The following is a 16,946-nucleotide window of genomic DNA, read 5'->3' on the forward strand; positions in this document are numbered from 1 at the left end:
GCAAACACCTCCTTTTTTTTCTCTATGGGAATACTGCATTACCTCCAACGGCATTACCTCCACAAGACTCCCCTGCGATATATCGAATCGATTGTGGCAATAGACCGTATTCGATAACGGTTCGATGTATCGTTTGGTTCAAAACAATAGAACATAACCTCAAACCAAACAGTAGGGATTTAAGTTGGAAAAGCTGAAAATGAGAAATTTCCTGACAATTTCACTTCGAATTGGCACTTGGTACTCAAAAGAAAGAAAAATCTGTTACAAAAGACCCGTTCTCTAACATTTCTGAATTTACTTTTGAGGCTATGTTTATGTTTTGAACCAATCGATATTGATACAATCTCAGCCGTTTGATGTATCGAATACGATCCATGTGACCCAAGAGGGGTTGCGGCCAGATGCCGACAGAGAGCGCTGAAACTCATACAATGTTGCCAGTCTGTAGTGTATGATGTGTTGCCTGTTAAACGAAATGAAGGCGCGATACCTATCAGCAAATGCCCGTTCTTCTCAACAAGCCAGTTGTACGGTGGATTGATCGCAATGAAAATTGAAGGCGATACATTGTTCAAAACAAATAGCTTTCTCGACTGACCCCTTTAGTCCACATAACTCTGCCGAAACGACCCTGAACTGTGTTGCTTTTCTTGTGTGTGTTGCTTTGTTGATCTTAGTTTGATTTTCTCGGACCGATAACGGCCCAGCCCATTTATGAAGGATATCAATGAAATGAAGTATCTCTTAAGCGACATTTGGACTCTCTTAATAGATGTCCAATGATACTACGGAACATGGATGATCGGATGGAAATGCCGAGATTGTGGCTGTTGGTCGATCAGTCCATCGACAGCGCAAAATATATTCCCCTGGTCTCTGCTCTCATCAGCCGGTAAAAAACGGTGACGTTACGTCCCCCTGCGGTTTTGGGCGTTGGTCGCAGAGATGTTAAATTTCATGAGTTTTTAGTGTATTTTCCGAAGGAAAGATACACTATTTTTTTTTTTTTTTTTTTTTTTTTTACCACTTCAAATAGTGCACAAGGGCCAATCCTTGCCCTTTATTCCCGTCCCCCTCCAACCCCTTAACCAGTCCCAGGCAACCATTGTTTGAGACTATCAAACTCGGGTCGTCTGGCCGGGAATCGTATACCCGGGACCTCCCGATCATCGAGCTGGCGCTACAACCATTACACCATACTGCCGTGCTAAGGAAAAACGCCGTATGAAACTTTAAGCGTTGCCACATTTCCTTTGAAAAACACGAATTTCCTGGTAAACTCATGAATATTTTCCCTCCACTTTTTCAGATAATTTTGCTCGTAATTCCACCGAAAAGTCCTGAATATTTCAAGGGAAAATATTCATGAATTTCCTCAAAAATTAACATTGTATCGAAGGAAATTTGGCAACCCTTGAATGTTCATACGGCGTTTTTCCTTAGCACGGCAGCTTAGGAGGCCGACTATTACGAAATTTCATTCAAAATTCATTACTTACAGAATACTAATTCGAGGAAGGGGATCATACAAAACGTTACGTTTTTTTCTTCTTCTTCTTTTTTGAGTAGTGCAGACGTATGTCACAGGTGGGTTATGAAGATGAGAAAGAGTGAAAAAAATCTGAATTTCAAAATTAGGTATTTTATAGCTCCCCTAAGCACCCACCCACACTCACTTTTTTTGAGGCGAACGAGCGGCGTTCGCAGAGTTAAGAAATTTCATGAAAGATTATAAAAAGAAATTTCATGATGAAATTTCATGAAATTTCGTGAAATTTCATTTAACACGCAGAATTCAGGATTAAACCCTTGAAACTTATGAATCTCCTTAAGTTCATTTATAGGAACGTGGTAAACTGTGAAAGGGAACTTTAGAAATGCCTAGAAAGTTGAGTAAAACAGCAAAAACATAATTTTGAATTTTTTATCTTAAATTTTGGTTGAACACACAGCCGTACCGGTTGAACACCAAAATAAATTTTACGGATAAAGTAAGACGTTAGCTTTCATATTTGGAGCAAAACAAATTTCTTGACTATAAAGAATCCTAGTGCCCCCTAATAGTATATCGTTCTTTTTTGGTACAAAAGGGAGGGATCTTGAACTATCTTTGAAACAATTTAAATGATTTTTTCATTTGTCTCTGATTTTTTCAGAAATTAACAGTTTGGAATTTGAGGTTAGGGTCCCCGGTCCCCCTCCCCATGATGAGCCAGAACTGCCAGAAGAGAAAGAGTAGTAAGAGAAGACCAGAAGAGAAGAGCTGAGAGAAGACCGCGCTCCAACTGGTCTAATTGACGAATATTATTATTCTCTTTGAAAATAAAAACAAATTCTGTTAGAAAAAATAAGCATTTTTGACATTTTGTCGGTCGAAAGAAATTTCATTGGGAAAAAAGAAATTTCATTCGATGAAATTTCATTTAGCAACTCTGGGCGTTCGTCTTAAAAATTCACATGAAGTATCAAATTTGCAATGCACGGAAGAAAATGAAATTGCTGATTCAACAATTTTGTGGTAGCTCAATTAGCTTTCCCTTATTGAAAAGGACATTTGAGGGGCACATAAGTGCAGTTTTTGCTATTCCGAGAAATGCGTGTTTAAAGTTTCGAAATTACATGGATCCATGGCGGAGAGAAAGCTCAAACTGACTCTTTGATGCTTTAAAATTGGAAATTTGGAACGAATTTTCCACAGAATATGCATTAAGACTAGTTTTACTTAATATCATTAATATCTTAATGATCTAATATCTAAATCAAAAACTGCATTTATGCGCCTTGTCCTCCAAGCTCCTCATTTGGAACAAGTCGGACAGTTTGTAAGTACAAAACTGTTAAATGAGCAATTTAATTTTTTCGGTGGATATTCCCATGCATTTAAACTTAGGTACTTTTTACGGGTTGGTTCCGCAGCCTGTAACAAATCACGCCGACGATTTGCAAGTTCAACTAACAATGTTTTTTTTCCAACGAAGTTTATCTCATAAAAAATTCAAAATTGAATTTTCATTTTTTTTTGTTGGTTCATAAGCAGCCTCATTCATTCGCATAAGTTTCATAAGTTTTACGTGAAATTGCCACAATATCCCCCTTGAAATTTTCCGTCACTCGGCGGAGCTCTTATATATGCCGAGCGATTCCTAATTTATTAACCAACTATTCCTATTTTTTTTCCCCCAAATTTTACGAGAATCGCTGATTTTTTTCCGTATGTAAGAAATCAACTTTCAAAAAAACCTCTAATCAGGCTGCAATGATGGTATAGTTCTTAGGGGTTCTCAGTGGTGTCAGTAGCCATGTTTGTAGACGAGCAACTCGTCAAGTTTGAAATTGGGGGGGTGACTTTTTTTTTTTTTTTTAAATGGGCACTTTTACCGTGAATCCGCCGAAGCGTTACCTGTTTTCCCTCGTAGATATTCTCCTCTCCACCCATCTTCCTTATTTTCTGCACCCCCCCCCCCCCGTTCTCCTGTTCCCCCGTATTCTTCGTTTCTCCCCCCCCATTTCCTTTCCTCCCCGATCTTTCATCCCCCCCATGTTTTGTTCTACCCCTCACCTGTTCCTCGCCCCCCCCAATTTCCTTTTCGCATCTATCCTTCATTCCCCCCATATTTTGTTCTCTCCCCCCTATACTTCGTTTATTCCCCCCCCCCATTTCCTTTTCTCCCCGATCCTTCATTCCCCCCATATTTTTTTCTCTCCCCCCCAGTTTCCTTTTCTCCCCTACCTTCATTCCCCCCATATTTTGTTCTCCCCCCCCAGTTTCCTTTTCTCCCCTATCCTTCATTCCCCCCATATTTTGTTATCTCTTAGCCCCTCGTTTTCCTGTTCCCCCTCTATTCTTATTCTCTCTCCCCATTTTCCTTTTCTCCCGATCCTTCATCCCCCCCATATTTTGCTCTCTCTCCCGCTTTTCTTTCTTTTCTCTCCTTCACGATTTTTCATCCTCACTTAAGTTTTTTTTTTTAAAAAAAAAATTATAAATATTTACACTGAAAACTACGCAAATTTCTGCGGTGGAATCGGAGACAAAACTGCTGACTATAGCCTCACATTGCTTCTAGAGAGCATCAAATTTTCAAAATTTTCCGGGGGAGGCCCGGACCCCCCGTCGGGGGAGGGGGCCACCCCCTAGAAATTCGCGGCTGTTTAAGGGGGGGTGAAAAGTAATGAAATAGGGGGGGAACTCGTCAAGTACCTAGGGGGGAGTGACACCACTGGGGGTTCTATACGGGAGAGTTTACCTCTAACTACTCTTACTCTATGCTGCTATCTCTTCTATCTCTGTGTAAAAGTAAAAGAAGAAAGTGAGGTTACGTTTACTTGATGTTTACAGTTTACTGGAACATCTGAAAGGATTCTAAAAAAGGTAGATCATTGTCTGACAATGCAGAATTGGTCTATTTGTCAGAAAACTGGCGCTCTAAGATGTGCTGATAGGTGGAAGGCTGGTACATGACTTACTTTAAGCCAGACTTGACAAACCTTCCTACAAATGTACTTCTCCTTCGATGCTTGGACGGACTATCGACGTGCTTTTCCACAACATTGTCGAACATTAATTAACGGAGCCCATTAATTGTTTAAACAACAAGAGTTGTGGAAGAGCATGGTGACATCCTGGATGAACTAGGTAACTGATCAGGCTACAGTCAAGTCAAGCACATCATGAAATCTATTAGCTCAGAGAGAAAACTGGATTGTTTCATAGCCGCAAGAGAGATGCTGTGTTCTTCAGCTGCAAAATATTATTTTGCGTACATTGAAGTAGAGAAATTCCAACCGGAGAGAACTTAGGTATGATTAGACTTTCCACAGGGGGCAGACTTAGCAAGCGATCTGCATAGCTAGGGAACACGGCAGCCTTGTGATTTCGGAGCGGAGATGCCAAAACATAAAATTTAGAGAAAGAGTACTTAACAACTGAAGTAACCACTTTTATTCATCATCTGCCTTCATAAGGGTGCGGTCGTGTAGTAGAGGAAACTAACTGATGACAATCATTGCATCAAAACCATAAGCGCTAGTTAAAATCAAGCAATAAGGTTACACTTTTTCACGAATCTAATCACATCACCCATACTCCTTAAATTACAAGTCTCCCGATCCACGAGTATTAGGGGAAAAGTCTACGAGAAACTAATTGATCCTGTGATTCAATGCCTTTTAATACATACATTTCTACCAATTTCACTTAATGGATTCTAACCTCTAACTCTTAATTCACGCTCATGCTGCTCATGTTTCGAGAGCGATTATCAGATTATCTCACAACCCGCACAATCTCACAGACACAGACCATCGACAGTGGTAGAAAGTGAGAAACACCTATAAAGAAATCTCATGCTTACTTTTTGGTTTGGCAACATCGTAAAATTCGAGACAGCCTTACATCTCGAAACCTCGACCGATCGATTTGGGCACATTGCCAAAGTTTCGATCTCTCGCTCGACCATGTTGGATTTTTGGAGGTAATGCCGTTGTAGGTAATGTCCTGCCCCCTTTAGGGGTGACGTCACGGAGCGATATTGTTGGTTCGATATCTCGAAAGTCGAAATGTGCCTAAACAAACAAACATAACAAGGCGTATGAAGGGCCGTTTGTAACTAAAGATACTAATGTTGGCAATACATAAGAAATGATGTAACATATGAAATATTCAAAATATATTTGAAATTTTGAAATATATATACGAAACTGTCGCAATATATAAGAAATGTGTCAATATATAGTAAATCGACTCCAAAAATGGCGAAAATCGTGCAATATATAAGAAATGTGTCAATATATAAGAAATCGACTTCACAATATATATGGCGAAATTCGTGCGATACACAGGGTGATCCATAAGTCCTTTCCATCCCCTCTAAATTTTTACCTAATTGAGGCAAAGATTTGAAACTTGGGGGATGTTCTTAGGTCAAAGGGAGCTACTTTCTGGCTCCCTAAAATTTTCCGGGGAATCCTTAGGGGGGGAGGGGGGATGGAAACCAATTATTTTTTCAATTGAGAAGACCCCTTTTGTTGTACCTTGTTCGAAAGAGCATCAAAAAAGGAAACTTTTCGGGTGAACCAGACGTCAATATCTCAAACCGTTTCAAAATGGCGTTCGGTTAAAATTCAAGATGGCCGAAAATTGACACCGATTGTTTGTCAATGGATTTGCGGGAAAATCGGTATCCACGGGTATATTGATAGGAGAAGAATGAATTTGAAGTTAGATTTTCTAAAAAAACAACAAATTTCCAAAATGGCCAAAAATTCAGAAACTTGGGAGTTAGGGTTATTTTGGCATGAGATTAACAAATTTGAAGTTAGATTTCTAAAGAAAAAAAAATTCCAAAAAGGCCGATTTTTTTTTTTTTTTTTTTTTAGAAATCTAACTTCAAATTCGTTTTACTCCTGACAAAATACCCGTCGATGCCGATTTTCGCGCAAATCCATTGACAAACAATCGGTGTCAATTTTCGGCCATCTTGAATTTTAACCGAACGCCATTTTGAAACGGTTTGAGATATTGACTTGCTGGTTTACCCGAAAAGTTTCCTTTTTTGATGCTCTTTCGAACAAGGTACAACAAAAAGGGTCTTCTCAAGTGAAAAAATAATTGGTTTCCATCCCTTCTCCCCCCTAAGGGTTCCCCGGATAATTTTAGGGGGCCAGAAAGTAGCTCCCTTTAACCTAAGAACATCCCCCAAGTTTCAAATCTTTGCCTCAATTAGGTAAAAATTTAGAGGGGATGGAAAGGACTTATGGATTAGGTACCCTGTACCTATATCGCACGAATTTCGCCATATATATTGTGAAGTCGATTTCTTATATATTGCACAATTTTCGCCACATTTTTTGGAGTCGATTTCCTAAATATTGACACATTTCTTGAATATTGCGACAATTTCGTATATATATTTCAAAATTTCATATATATCTTGAATATTTCATATATTACACCATTTCTTATATATTGCCAACATTCGTATCTTTAGTTACAAACGGCCCTTCATAAAGGCGGATAAAGAATGGTGGTCGCATTTCGATTTTGGCTGCCATCTTGAAGCGTTGTGACGTCAGGAGGGTACGGGTTTTGCCGTGCAATCCGAGGTTGAGTCCGCCCCCCCGGCCTCGGCCAGCCCATGTACCCGATGTACCCGATACCGTGTGACGTCCAGAGGGTACGAAATGCGACCACCATTCTTTATCCGCCTTGCAAACATAACCTCCAAAATGAACAATGAGCTAAGAGCTTGTCTCTGGAGCTTGTTCAGCAATCCGTAATTCTTGCATTTTTGGAAACTAGAGAGTAGAGTCCCCTTATACCCACAGTTACGACAACTCACTTTTGGTTGGGCCAGGATTGGGCTGAAAGTGGCCTAAAAAAAAATCCAATTCTGATTAGAGTCCCTTTATACTGAGAGTCAAGACAATCTGAGAGTGAGAGTCAAGACCAAAGACATAAAGACGGAGCACTAAAAGCAAAAAATGAAGCTTCTAGAGCTTCTTTTCAATCACCTCTACTATTGGCTAGAGGATTGGCGGCGAAATCGGGACAAGTTTGAATTCAAATAGAGGGCGGGAACTAATAAATAAAATTGCGGAAACAAAGTATTTTAGGTTGATTTTTGCCCAAATTCAGGTACACACTCATATTTTTTTAACTTTAGGTTAGTTTCAGTCCGTCGTCGACCGATTAATTTCATTTGGGAGTAACGTTGATCTAGAACTGTAACGGCCTGTTTGAACCTGCAGAACCACCATGAGCAGAAGAAAAACTAACTTTATGTGAGATTACTGCCTGTTACCGAGCAAAAGTAGGTGTATTATATTAGGACGCAGACCGAACTTTCTTAGTATATTCGTTTTAGGAATTTAAAATACGTTTCAAAGAAGAAATGTGCAAAAATCAAGAGGACAAGTTCAAATCAAATTTCCGTTTGCCGCCATGGATTCCCGCGCTCATTTACACACTCACACAAGCGCGCAGCGCCGAACCTAGCTTCACTTTTTCCCCGTGCTTTTAGATACGAGCGCTCCGTCTTTATGTCTTTGGTCAAGACAACACCCCTCATGGAGTCACAAACGGGAATAAAGATTACAGAAATTGAACGTTTTTCGTAATCTTTGATCGGCTCATTCTTAAATTCCTTTCTCCGTTCCTTCTTTCATTCCGTTGGTTCCTTGTCGAACCCGAAATTCCTCGGTCCATTACAGATTTAACACCGCAATCACACGCTGAATGTGGGAGCTGAATGTGGCTTGAATGTGGAAGTCATCGGCCCGATGCCTGAATTTTGCGCGTGACGCGCAAAATTCAGCAACGATTCTCAGCAACCATCGGACCAATTTTGAATTTGTCTGAACTATTCGATAGAGTACCTGTATAGCGAGAGTATGGACAGATGAGAAACTCCGAAAATCCATCAGGCCTTCACCTAGAGTCCCTTTATACCCAGAGTTAAGACAACTCACTTTTGGTTGGGCTGAAAGTGGCCTAAAAAAAAACCCAATTCTGATTGGTTCTCGCTCATGGAGGCCGAAACGAGTGCACCAAGATGGCGGTACCTCGAATGTGAACAAGAATAATGAAAATATCACCTAATTGTGGTGTATCAAGAGTAAATTGTTATTTCCATCGGTCCAAAATGAAAATAGATTAAGAAATTATTCACAAACCAATCTCATTTTCTTTTTAATTGATCAATTTGTTGATGTTGTTTTTGTGTGACAGACATCGCAGGATTCCTGATCCTTATCCCTCAATATCGTTCGTTTGGGTGCACTCGTTTCGGCCTCCATGGCCAGCCAAGGCCGGCTGCCAGTCAGCTGATAATCGAGTTGTCTTAACTCTGGGTATAAAGGGACTCTACCTTCACCGATGCTTCTGTGAATAAAGTTAGGGCCCAGAAATGCAGCCAACCTATGAATTTCAATTATCCAGAACGATTTACTAATACTATTGTTCCGAACCGTCTTTTATTAAGCACGTGTTTGACTCAGTTTTTGCATAAATTTACTCAATTTCGCGGAAGAACGCTCATTTCTGTACATTCTTTGCCATCATGGTTAGAATTGGAATCTGCAGACTGGCAGTGAAATTTTGTGCGTTAGAAGTTGGTTAGAAGGGTGGCTGCACTTTTGGGCCCTAAGCCCTCCATGAAGCGATCTGTCCATACTCTCGCTATACAGGTACTCTACTATTCGAGTAGATTTAATACACATCTGGATGAAAATAACTCGAATTTGCTAAATTTCAGCCGTTGGGCGATGACTGTTGACTTCCACATTCAGGTGCTAAATTCAGCGTCTGATTGCGGCAATAATCTTTGCAATTGGTGAAAATGTAATCTTTATTCCCGTTTGTGACACTGTGAAGGCCTAAAATCCGGTTAACCAATCAGAAATGGATTCGAATTGTCTTGACTCTCAGTATAAAGGGACTCTAGCATAAACCAGAGACAAGAGACCCTCCACTGGTCTCTTGTAGAGTACCTATATTAAGAGAGAGTATGGCCACTGGAGTTACCACCTCTGATTGGCTCAGCCATCTTAGGCTGAATGGAGCCCTTAGGACCCAAAAATGGCGGACGCCATAAAGTTATTGTAATGCAAAATGATTCAAAATGTAGTTGTCTTTGCTTATCGTAACGAGAACTTTACCCAAATGCACTATTGCGCCTTTTTTACATATTTTTAAGGCTAATCGTGTGCAATTTTTGAGGAAAATGATCTTAGATGTAGTAAGGTTGGCAGCAAGTGCGGTTGGTGATAACCGTCAAAAGTTGGCAATGACCCCCCTCCCATCCTCAAAAACCATAACAAAACACCGCCATTTTTGGGTCCTAAGCATAGAGTACAATTGAGTCGCAAAGTACTGGATCGCCGTTGAAGTCACTTTTGGAGGCTGTTTTGTCCAGTTCTCCGGAGACTAGTGTGCGGCGACTAGCGACGACGCATACGCAGAGACTCGCGCTCAGGGCTCCCCACCTCCCCACTCGCGACTCGGCTCCGTTCGTCGGCTAGGTCCACACACATTGAACCAGCCAAGTAGGCCGGTAATAAGTCTGAAATTGAGTCCATATATGAATATTATCCAGGAGTAACATACATTAATGGATTCATTATGGCTTTGGATATCTATTTAAAGCAAAATTTGTACAAATTAATACCGATGGAATTTAAAAAAGTCGAAAAAATACAAGCAGTCCTTGATTTCTCCATAAGCCACCGTGTTAAAAAATTCCGGTTGGTTCACATTTGGTATAAGTCAGAAATTAAATCCCTGTATGAATATTATCCAGGAGTAATATACATGAATGGATTCATTATGGCTTTGACTATCTAATTATAGCAAAATTTGCACAAATTAATATCGATGGAATTAAAAAATGTCGAAGAAACACAGGCAGTCGTTGCTTTTCCCGTAAGCTGCCGTGATAAGAAATGCCGGTTGGTTCACACTTGGTATAAGTCAGAAATTAAATCCCAATATGAATATTATCCAGGAGTAATATACATCAATGGATTCATTATGGCTTTGGATATCTATTTAAAGCAAAATTTGTACAAATTAATACCGATGGAATTTAAAAAAGTCGAAAAAATACAAGCAGTCCTTGATTTCTCCATAAGCCACCGTGTTAAAAAATTCCGGTTGGTTCACATTTGGTATAAGTCAGAAATTAAATCCCTGTATGAATATTATCCAGGAGTAATATACATGAATGGATTCATTATGGCTTTGACTATCTAATTATAGCAAAATTTGCACAAATTAATATCGATGGAATTAAAAAATGTCGAAGAAACACAGGCAGTCGTTGCTTTTCCCGTAAGCTGCCGTGATAAGAAATGCCGGTTGGTTCACACTTGGTATAAGTCAGAAATTAAATCCCAATATGAATATTATCCAGGAGTAATATACATCAATGGATTCATTATGGCTTTGACTACCTTTAAATAGCAAAATTTGCAAAAATTAATGCTGATTGAATTATAAAATACCTAAAAAACACAAGCAGTTCTTGATCTCTCTGTAAGCCGCCGTGTTACAAAATGCCGTTGGGCGTTGGGTTCACAAATGGTTCACACTTTTCGGAGCACACGCGGCTCGGAAACGCCTGTTCATGGATTGGCTTCATCGGCGCTCCAGTACTTTGCGACTCTATTGTACTCTATGGTCCTAAGCCTCTCCATGGGACCCAGTGGCCATACTCTCTCAATATAGGTACTCTAGCCTCTTGGCGACAGGTGGAGGCTTTTACTTTCGGGGATTCAACAGTTCCTTATGAACAATTATAAGGGAGCAACAGTCATCACCAAAATTTCGGCTGTTGACCTACCTACATGGTCGATGATGAGCTTCGGGTGACGTCATGAGCCAAACGAGTTTCCTAAACTTCCGCCATTTTTGGCTTGTTTGCAAAACGAAACTGCCAACACGTTGTTAAACATCAACCATGTAGGTAAGTCAACAGTAGAATGCTGAAGTCCCGAAAGTAAAAGCTTCCACCATGGCCAAGATACAAGTGGAGGGTCTCTTGTCTCTGGCATAAACATAGCTAGGATAAAGGGACTCTACTGGTCCGTGCAAAGACATAACAGAGACGAGTTGGTCCCTGGATATAATAAAGACGGAGCGCTAAAAGCAACTTATGAAGCTTCTTTTCAACCACCTCTATTATTTGGCGGGGAATTCGGGACAAGTTTGAAATTCAAATGTAGGGCGGGAACTTAATAAAATTGCGGAAACAAAGTATTCTTGGTTGATTTTTGCCCATATTCACTTACCCACTCATATTTTTTTAACTTTAGGTTAGCTTTGGTCCGTCATCGACAGATTAATTTCATTTGGGAGTAACGGTCATCTAGGACAGTAACGGCCTGTTTGAACCGGCAGAACCACCATGAGCAAAAGAAAAACTAACTTTATCTGAGGTCCTTGCCTGTTACCGAGCATAAGTAGGTGTATTATAATTAGAGTCCCTTTATACCCAGAGTTAAGACTACTCACTTTTGGTTGGGCCAGGGTTGGGCTGAAAGCAGAGTTAAGAAACATGAAAGATTATAAAAAGAAATTTCATCAGGAAATTTCAAGAAATTTCATGGGGAAAAAAAGAAATTTCATGGGGGAAAAAGAAATTTCATGAAATTTAAGAAATTTTTTGGGAAGGAAAGAAATTTCATTCGATGAAATTTCTTTTAGCAACTCTGGCTGAAAGTGGCCTAAAAAAAATCCAATTCCGATTGGTTCTCGCTCATGGAGGCCGAAACGAGTGCACCAAGATGGCGGTACCTCTAGAGTACCTTTATAGACAGAGTATGGCCATTCGTATCTTTTTACTACAGGAAAACTGTTCCGCTTTTTGATTGGTCAACGAGTTTTTAGGCTTCATGATGCTCTTAGGGCCGTAAATAAACAAACAAGATGGCGACTCACCATAACATCGATAAGAAGCTAAATTTGACAAAAATTTCAATTATACGGCAGTAACAATTTAAACTAGCATATCTACGAATAACACACGAAAAAAACACGAAAACTATTGTTTACGCCGTGAACATGGCTCGGCCAGTACCGACCTCGCCGTCGGCCGACTCCGCTTCGCGGTCGCTCCTTCCCCGCGACCTGCGCTCCCCCCTCCTCGCCGCCGCGCTCATCTCCTCGCGGCCGCGACCCCCGCAACCCGCGCGCCCTACCTCGCGGCGTCGCGACGCCGCTGTCCGCTAGATCGCGTTGACGTACCCAGCTTTAGACGTTCCGCCGCTCTCTCCCGTCGTCTGATTTTGACGGCATCCCAGCGGCGCGGCCCATGCAGAGTGTGATCCACCATTCACTCCTCAACCAAGCTTGAGCACCTTGGTAAGTGAATTTTCACCACTTCTCTTTCAGGTCTCCAAGAAGAAGCATCCAGTCCAGCTCCCAACGCTGTTGACTTCCCAGTCCAGCTTCTAACGCTGTCGACTTCTCAGTCCGGCTTCTAACGCTGTCGACTTCCCAGTCCAGCTTCTAACGCTGTCGACTTCTCAGTCCGGCTTCTAACGCCGTCGACTTCCCAGTCCAGCTTCCAACGCTGTCGACTTCTCAGTCCAGCTCCCAACGCTGTTGACTTCTCAGTCCAGCCCTCAACGCTGTTGACTCCACAGTGGCTCCCGTGCCTGGCCGCTTACAGCGCTGCACGGAGCAACCCGCAATCGCCTCATCGCGATATCCGTCCGAGCGATTCGCTTAGGCAAGCCCTGGGGGTATCCCTTGGGGGTCTTCACCGCGCTTCAAGCGCACAAACTGAAGACGCCGCGCCCACTGTCGCGGATTGCCTGCCTATCAGGCGCCCACCGCCTGATCCAGTCCACTCAAGCGCTCGGATGAGCTTCCATCGCCGGCCTTACAACCCGGTGCTGCTCTCCGTCCTGCGCGCTTGAAATTACGTGCCTGCGCGCACATATATGGTCCTCCGAGCCGGATCTTTTGAGGCAAGCACACTTCCTTGAAAGACGGCAGACATCAGTCCTCTGGACACGCCACTCGCTTCCAACTTTCCAGAATGGCAGAAGGCGGAGAAAACTCCAATGCAAACGAAACCGAGGTGGATATTGCGACGCGCATATCCTCGCTCTCGCTGAAGGCTAAAAGGACGATGGTGTTGTCAGAATTGCGAGCCATCCACACCGATCTCACCCGAGAGATCCCAGCGGAAGAAATAGAAATCTTCCGGCCGTCCTTCAATCGTTTGAACGTGCTGAGAGAACGCTTCGAGGAGTTCCAGGATCAAATAATCCTGTTGAATACCTCTCTGCCACCCGAGTCTGAGATTGAGGTGGAAATTCTGCAGGCCGAATTTGACCGCCTCTTTAATGAAGCCCAGCGCTCATTCCTGCGGAAGACGCTGCCCGCCCTGGCAGGCGTTTCCACGCTCAACGATACTTCTCTCTCCGTGTCCTCCATCCGCCTGCCAAAGTTAGAGCTCCCAAAATTCAGCGGAGATTTGGGCGCATGGCGAACCTGGTATAACCTTTACAAGGCATCGGTTCACACCAGCCCCTCACTCCTGGCAGTCCAGAAATTTCAATATTTGCTCGGCAGCCTAAAAGGTGACCCTCTCGCACTCATCACCGGGCTAGACATCACAGATGCCAATTACGACGTCGCTTGGACGTTGCTCTGTGAACGCTACCATTCTGAGCGTCGCCACGTGTTCCATCACTATAATGGCCTCCTAGACCTTCCTGATGCCCAACGCTTCGAGCAAATACCTGCGCTGATCACCAAGATCAGGGAACATTCCCAAGCGCTCCAAGCCCTCGGTCACCCTCCAGACTCTTACAGTGGTCTGCTGAGCGCCCTAATAGTGCGAAAATTGTCCACTCGCCTGAAGCAAAGGCTAGAGGACTACCGAGGAGCTGATCCCTCTTACCCCAAGCTCGACGAACTTCTTAGCTTCCTGGAGAAGGAACGTCGCAGCACCGAAGATAGCCCTCCCAATCGCAGAGAGGCTAAGGCTCTAGTTTCATGCCATGAGACTAATGCCCATCCCGCACCCCGCAAAAATAGAGCCAAAGGCTCCAGAGCCAAGTCTCGCTCACCCAACGGCACCAAAGTTTTGGTATCATGCGATGGGTCGTCTGATAGCTCTGACTCCTCCTCTGAGCACGAGCAAGAGGACAGAGACGATCACAGCAAGCCTCAGACCGACCGCGCACGCCAACCGCAATGCCCTTGTTGCCCAGAAAGACACCGACTCTTTGACTGTTCCGCCTTTCGCGCCAAACCCATTTCTCAGCGTCGAGAATTCATAAAGGGTGCAAGTAGGTGTTTTAACTGTCTGAACACTCATTTTGTCGAGTCGTGTGTCTCACCTCGCCGTTGCATGCTTTGTTCCAAAAAGCACCACACTCTTCTCCACGAAGAGTCTCCGGCAAACAACTCTGACGACCCGGATGCTACTTCTGACAGCCCGGCGTCCTCAGGTTCCTCCCAGGAGAAGGTCCTGCTGAGCACCAGCAAAACTTCTTCTACCATTCTCTTGGCCACCGCCAGACTGCGCATAAAAACTCGCAAAGGATCGGTTTTGGTCCGCGGGATTTTGGATTCAGCCTCACAAGGCACTCTGATCACCCGCGAGTGCGCTGACAAGCTCGGTTTGAATGTCCAGTCTCCTATGAACGCAATGAGTGGCTTAGCCGAGAATCGTGTCGAAACCTTTGGCCGTTTCCACGTCACGCTGGCATCTGTGCGCCACAAGCCTGTGGCCAAGAACCACCCAGTCACTGTGGTCCAGACGATCACAAACTCCACTCCTTCCACGGCCATCGCCGCCTCGGTCAAGGATCTAGTTAAGGAATGGAACCTTGCCGACCCTACCTTCGATCAGCCAGGCCCTATAGACGTGCTGATCGGCGCAGAATTATTCTCTGCCCTCATCGTCGGTCCACCGCACCCGCTAGGACCCTCGCTTCCCACGGTGTTTGTAACACCCCTCGGAGCTGTCCTGATGGGCCCAGCCCCGACATGCGAAAGAACTCAAACCTCACTGATTACATGTTTGTTTAACGCAACACCTCCCCGGGCTCCGGTGATCCAGCCTGGATCCCACAAGTCCTTCGATTGGAGAAAAACAGAATCCTCTAAATTCTCGCTACTCCCGAAGAAGCCCACAGAGTGCGTCTCTTGGAGAGCTACCAGAAAGCTTAACTCTGTCCACACTTCAGACAAGCTCTCTGACGATAATTCTCTCCGAGAGAATGCAAAAAAACCCGCGAAGCCACGCTTCACCCCACCCGCCAGACGCCGCCCATTGAAAGGGCCCCTCCCGAAAGATGCTTGTCCCCAACTAGCATCTCCCAACTTTGACTCATGGTGCCAGGAACGATCTAATCTCCATACCGCAGGCGAGACAACCGCAGTCCGGCCTAAAAATACTCGTCAGCATGAGTAACAAAAACTCTTCATGTGAGCAAGGACTGACACAAGGATCTACTAAAGACACAAAAACGTCACAGCAATCATGTCTTAAACCGCCAGTTGCTTCTAAATCAAAGGAAACAGTACCTGATGAACGCTTAGAAACTGACCGGGACAAACCCCAAAAACTGGGACCCTCTAAAACTAAATTTTGGAAGCGATTTCTCAGCCTTCTTAAATCTTAGTCAATTTTTTCAATTTCTTTGTAAATATCATTGTTCTCAGCGAATTTTAATTTTTTCTTTATTTTTCCTTGTATGATGAGCCCTTAACGGGCCTCATGGGGGGCGGTACATGTTCACGCCGTGAACATGGCTCGGCCAGTACCGGCCTCGCCGTCGGCCGACTCCGCGCCGCGGTCGCTCCTTCCCCGCGACCCGCGCTCCCCCCTCCTCGCCGCCGCGCTCATCTCCTCGCGGCCGCGACCCCCCGCAACCCGCGCGCCCTACCTCGCGGCGTCGCGACGCCGCTGTCCGCTAGATCGCGTTGACGTACCCAGCTTTAGACGTTCCGCCGCTCTCTCCCGTCGTCTGATTTTGACGGCATCCCAGCGGCGCGGCCCATGCAAAGTGTGATCCACCATTCACTCCTCAACCAAGCTTGAGCACCTTGGTAAGTGAATTTTCACCACTTCTCTTTCAGGTCTCCAAGAAGAAGCATCCAGTCCAGCGCCCAACGCTGTCGACTTCCCAGTCCAGCTTCTAACGCTGTCGACTTCTCAGTCCGGCTTCTAACGCCGTCGACTTCCCAGTCCAGCTTCTAACGCTGTCGACTTCTCAGTCCGGCTTCTAACGCCGTCGACTTCCCAGTCCAGCTTCCAACGCTGTCGACTTCTCAGTCCGGCTCCTAACGCCGTCGACTTCTCAGTCCAGCTTCCTACGCTGTCGACTTCTCAGTCCAGCTCCCAACGCTGTTGACTTCTCAGTCCAGCTCCTCAACGCTGTTGACTCCACAGTGGCTCCCGTGCCTGGCCGCTTACAGCGCT

At 44.0% G+C, this 16,946-nt stretch overlaps 1 protein-coding gene across 1 annotated transcript in view; it reads left to right on the forward strand.

The window, feature by feature from the left end:
- The window catches only part of LOC140223884 (uncharacterized), a 526,084-nt gene that overhangs the window by 242,696 nt on the left and 266,442 nt on the right, over window positions 1–16,946 (forward strand). The window lies entirely within an intron of this gene.

The sequence above is a fragment of the Bemisia tabaci genome, chromosome 2 (genome assembly GCF_918797505.1).
Source record: "Bemisia tabaci chromosome 2, PGI_BMITA_v3".
Taxonomy (NCBI): domain Eukaryota; kingdom Metazoa; phylum Arthropoda; class Insecta; order Hemiptera; family Aleyrodidae; genus Bemisia; species Bemisia tabaci.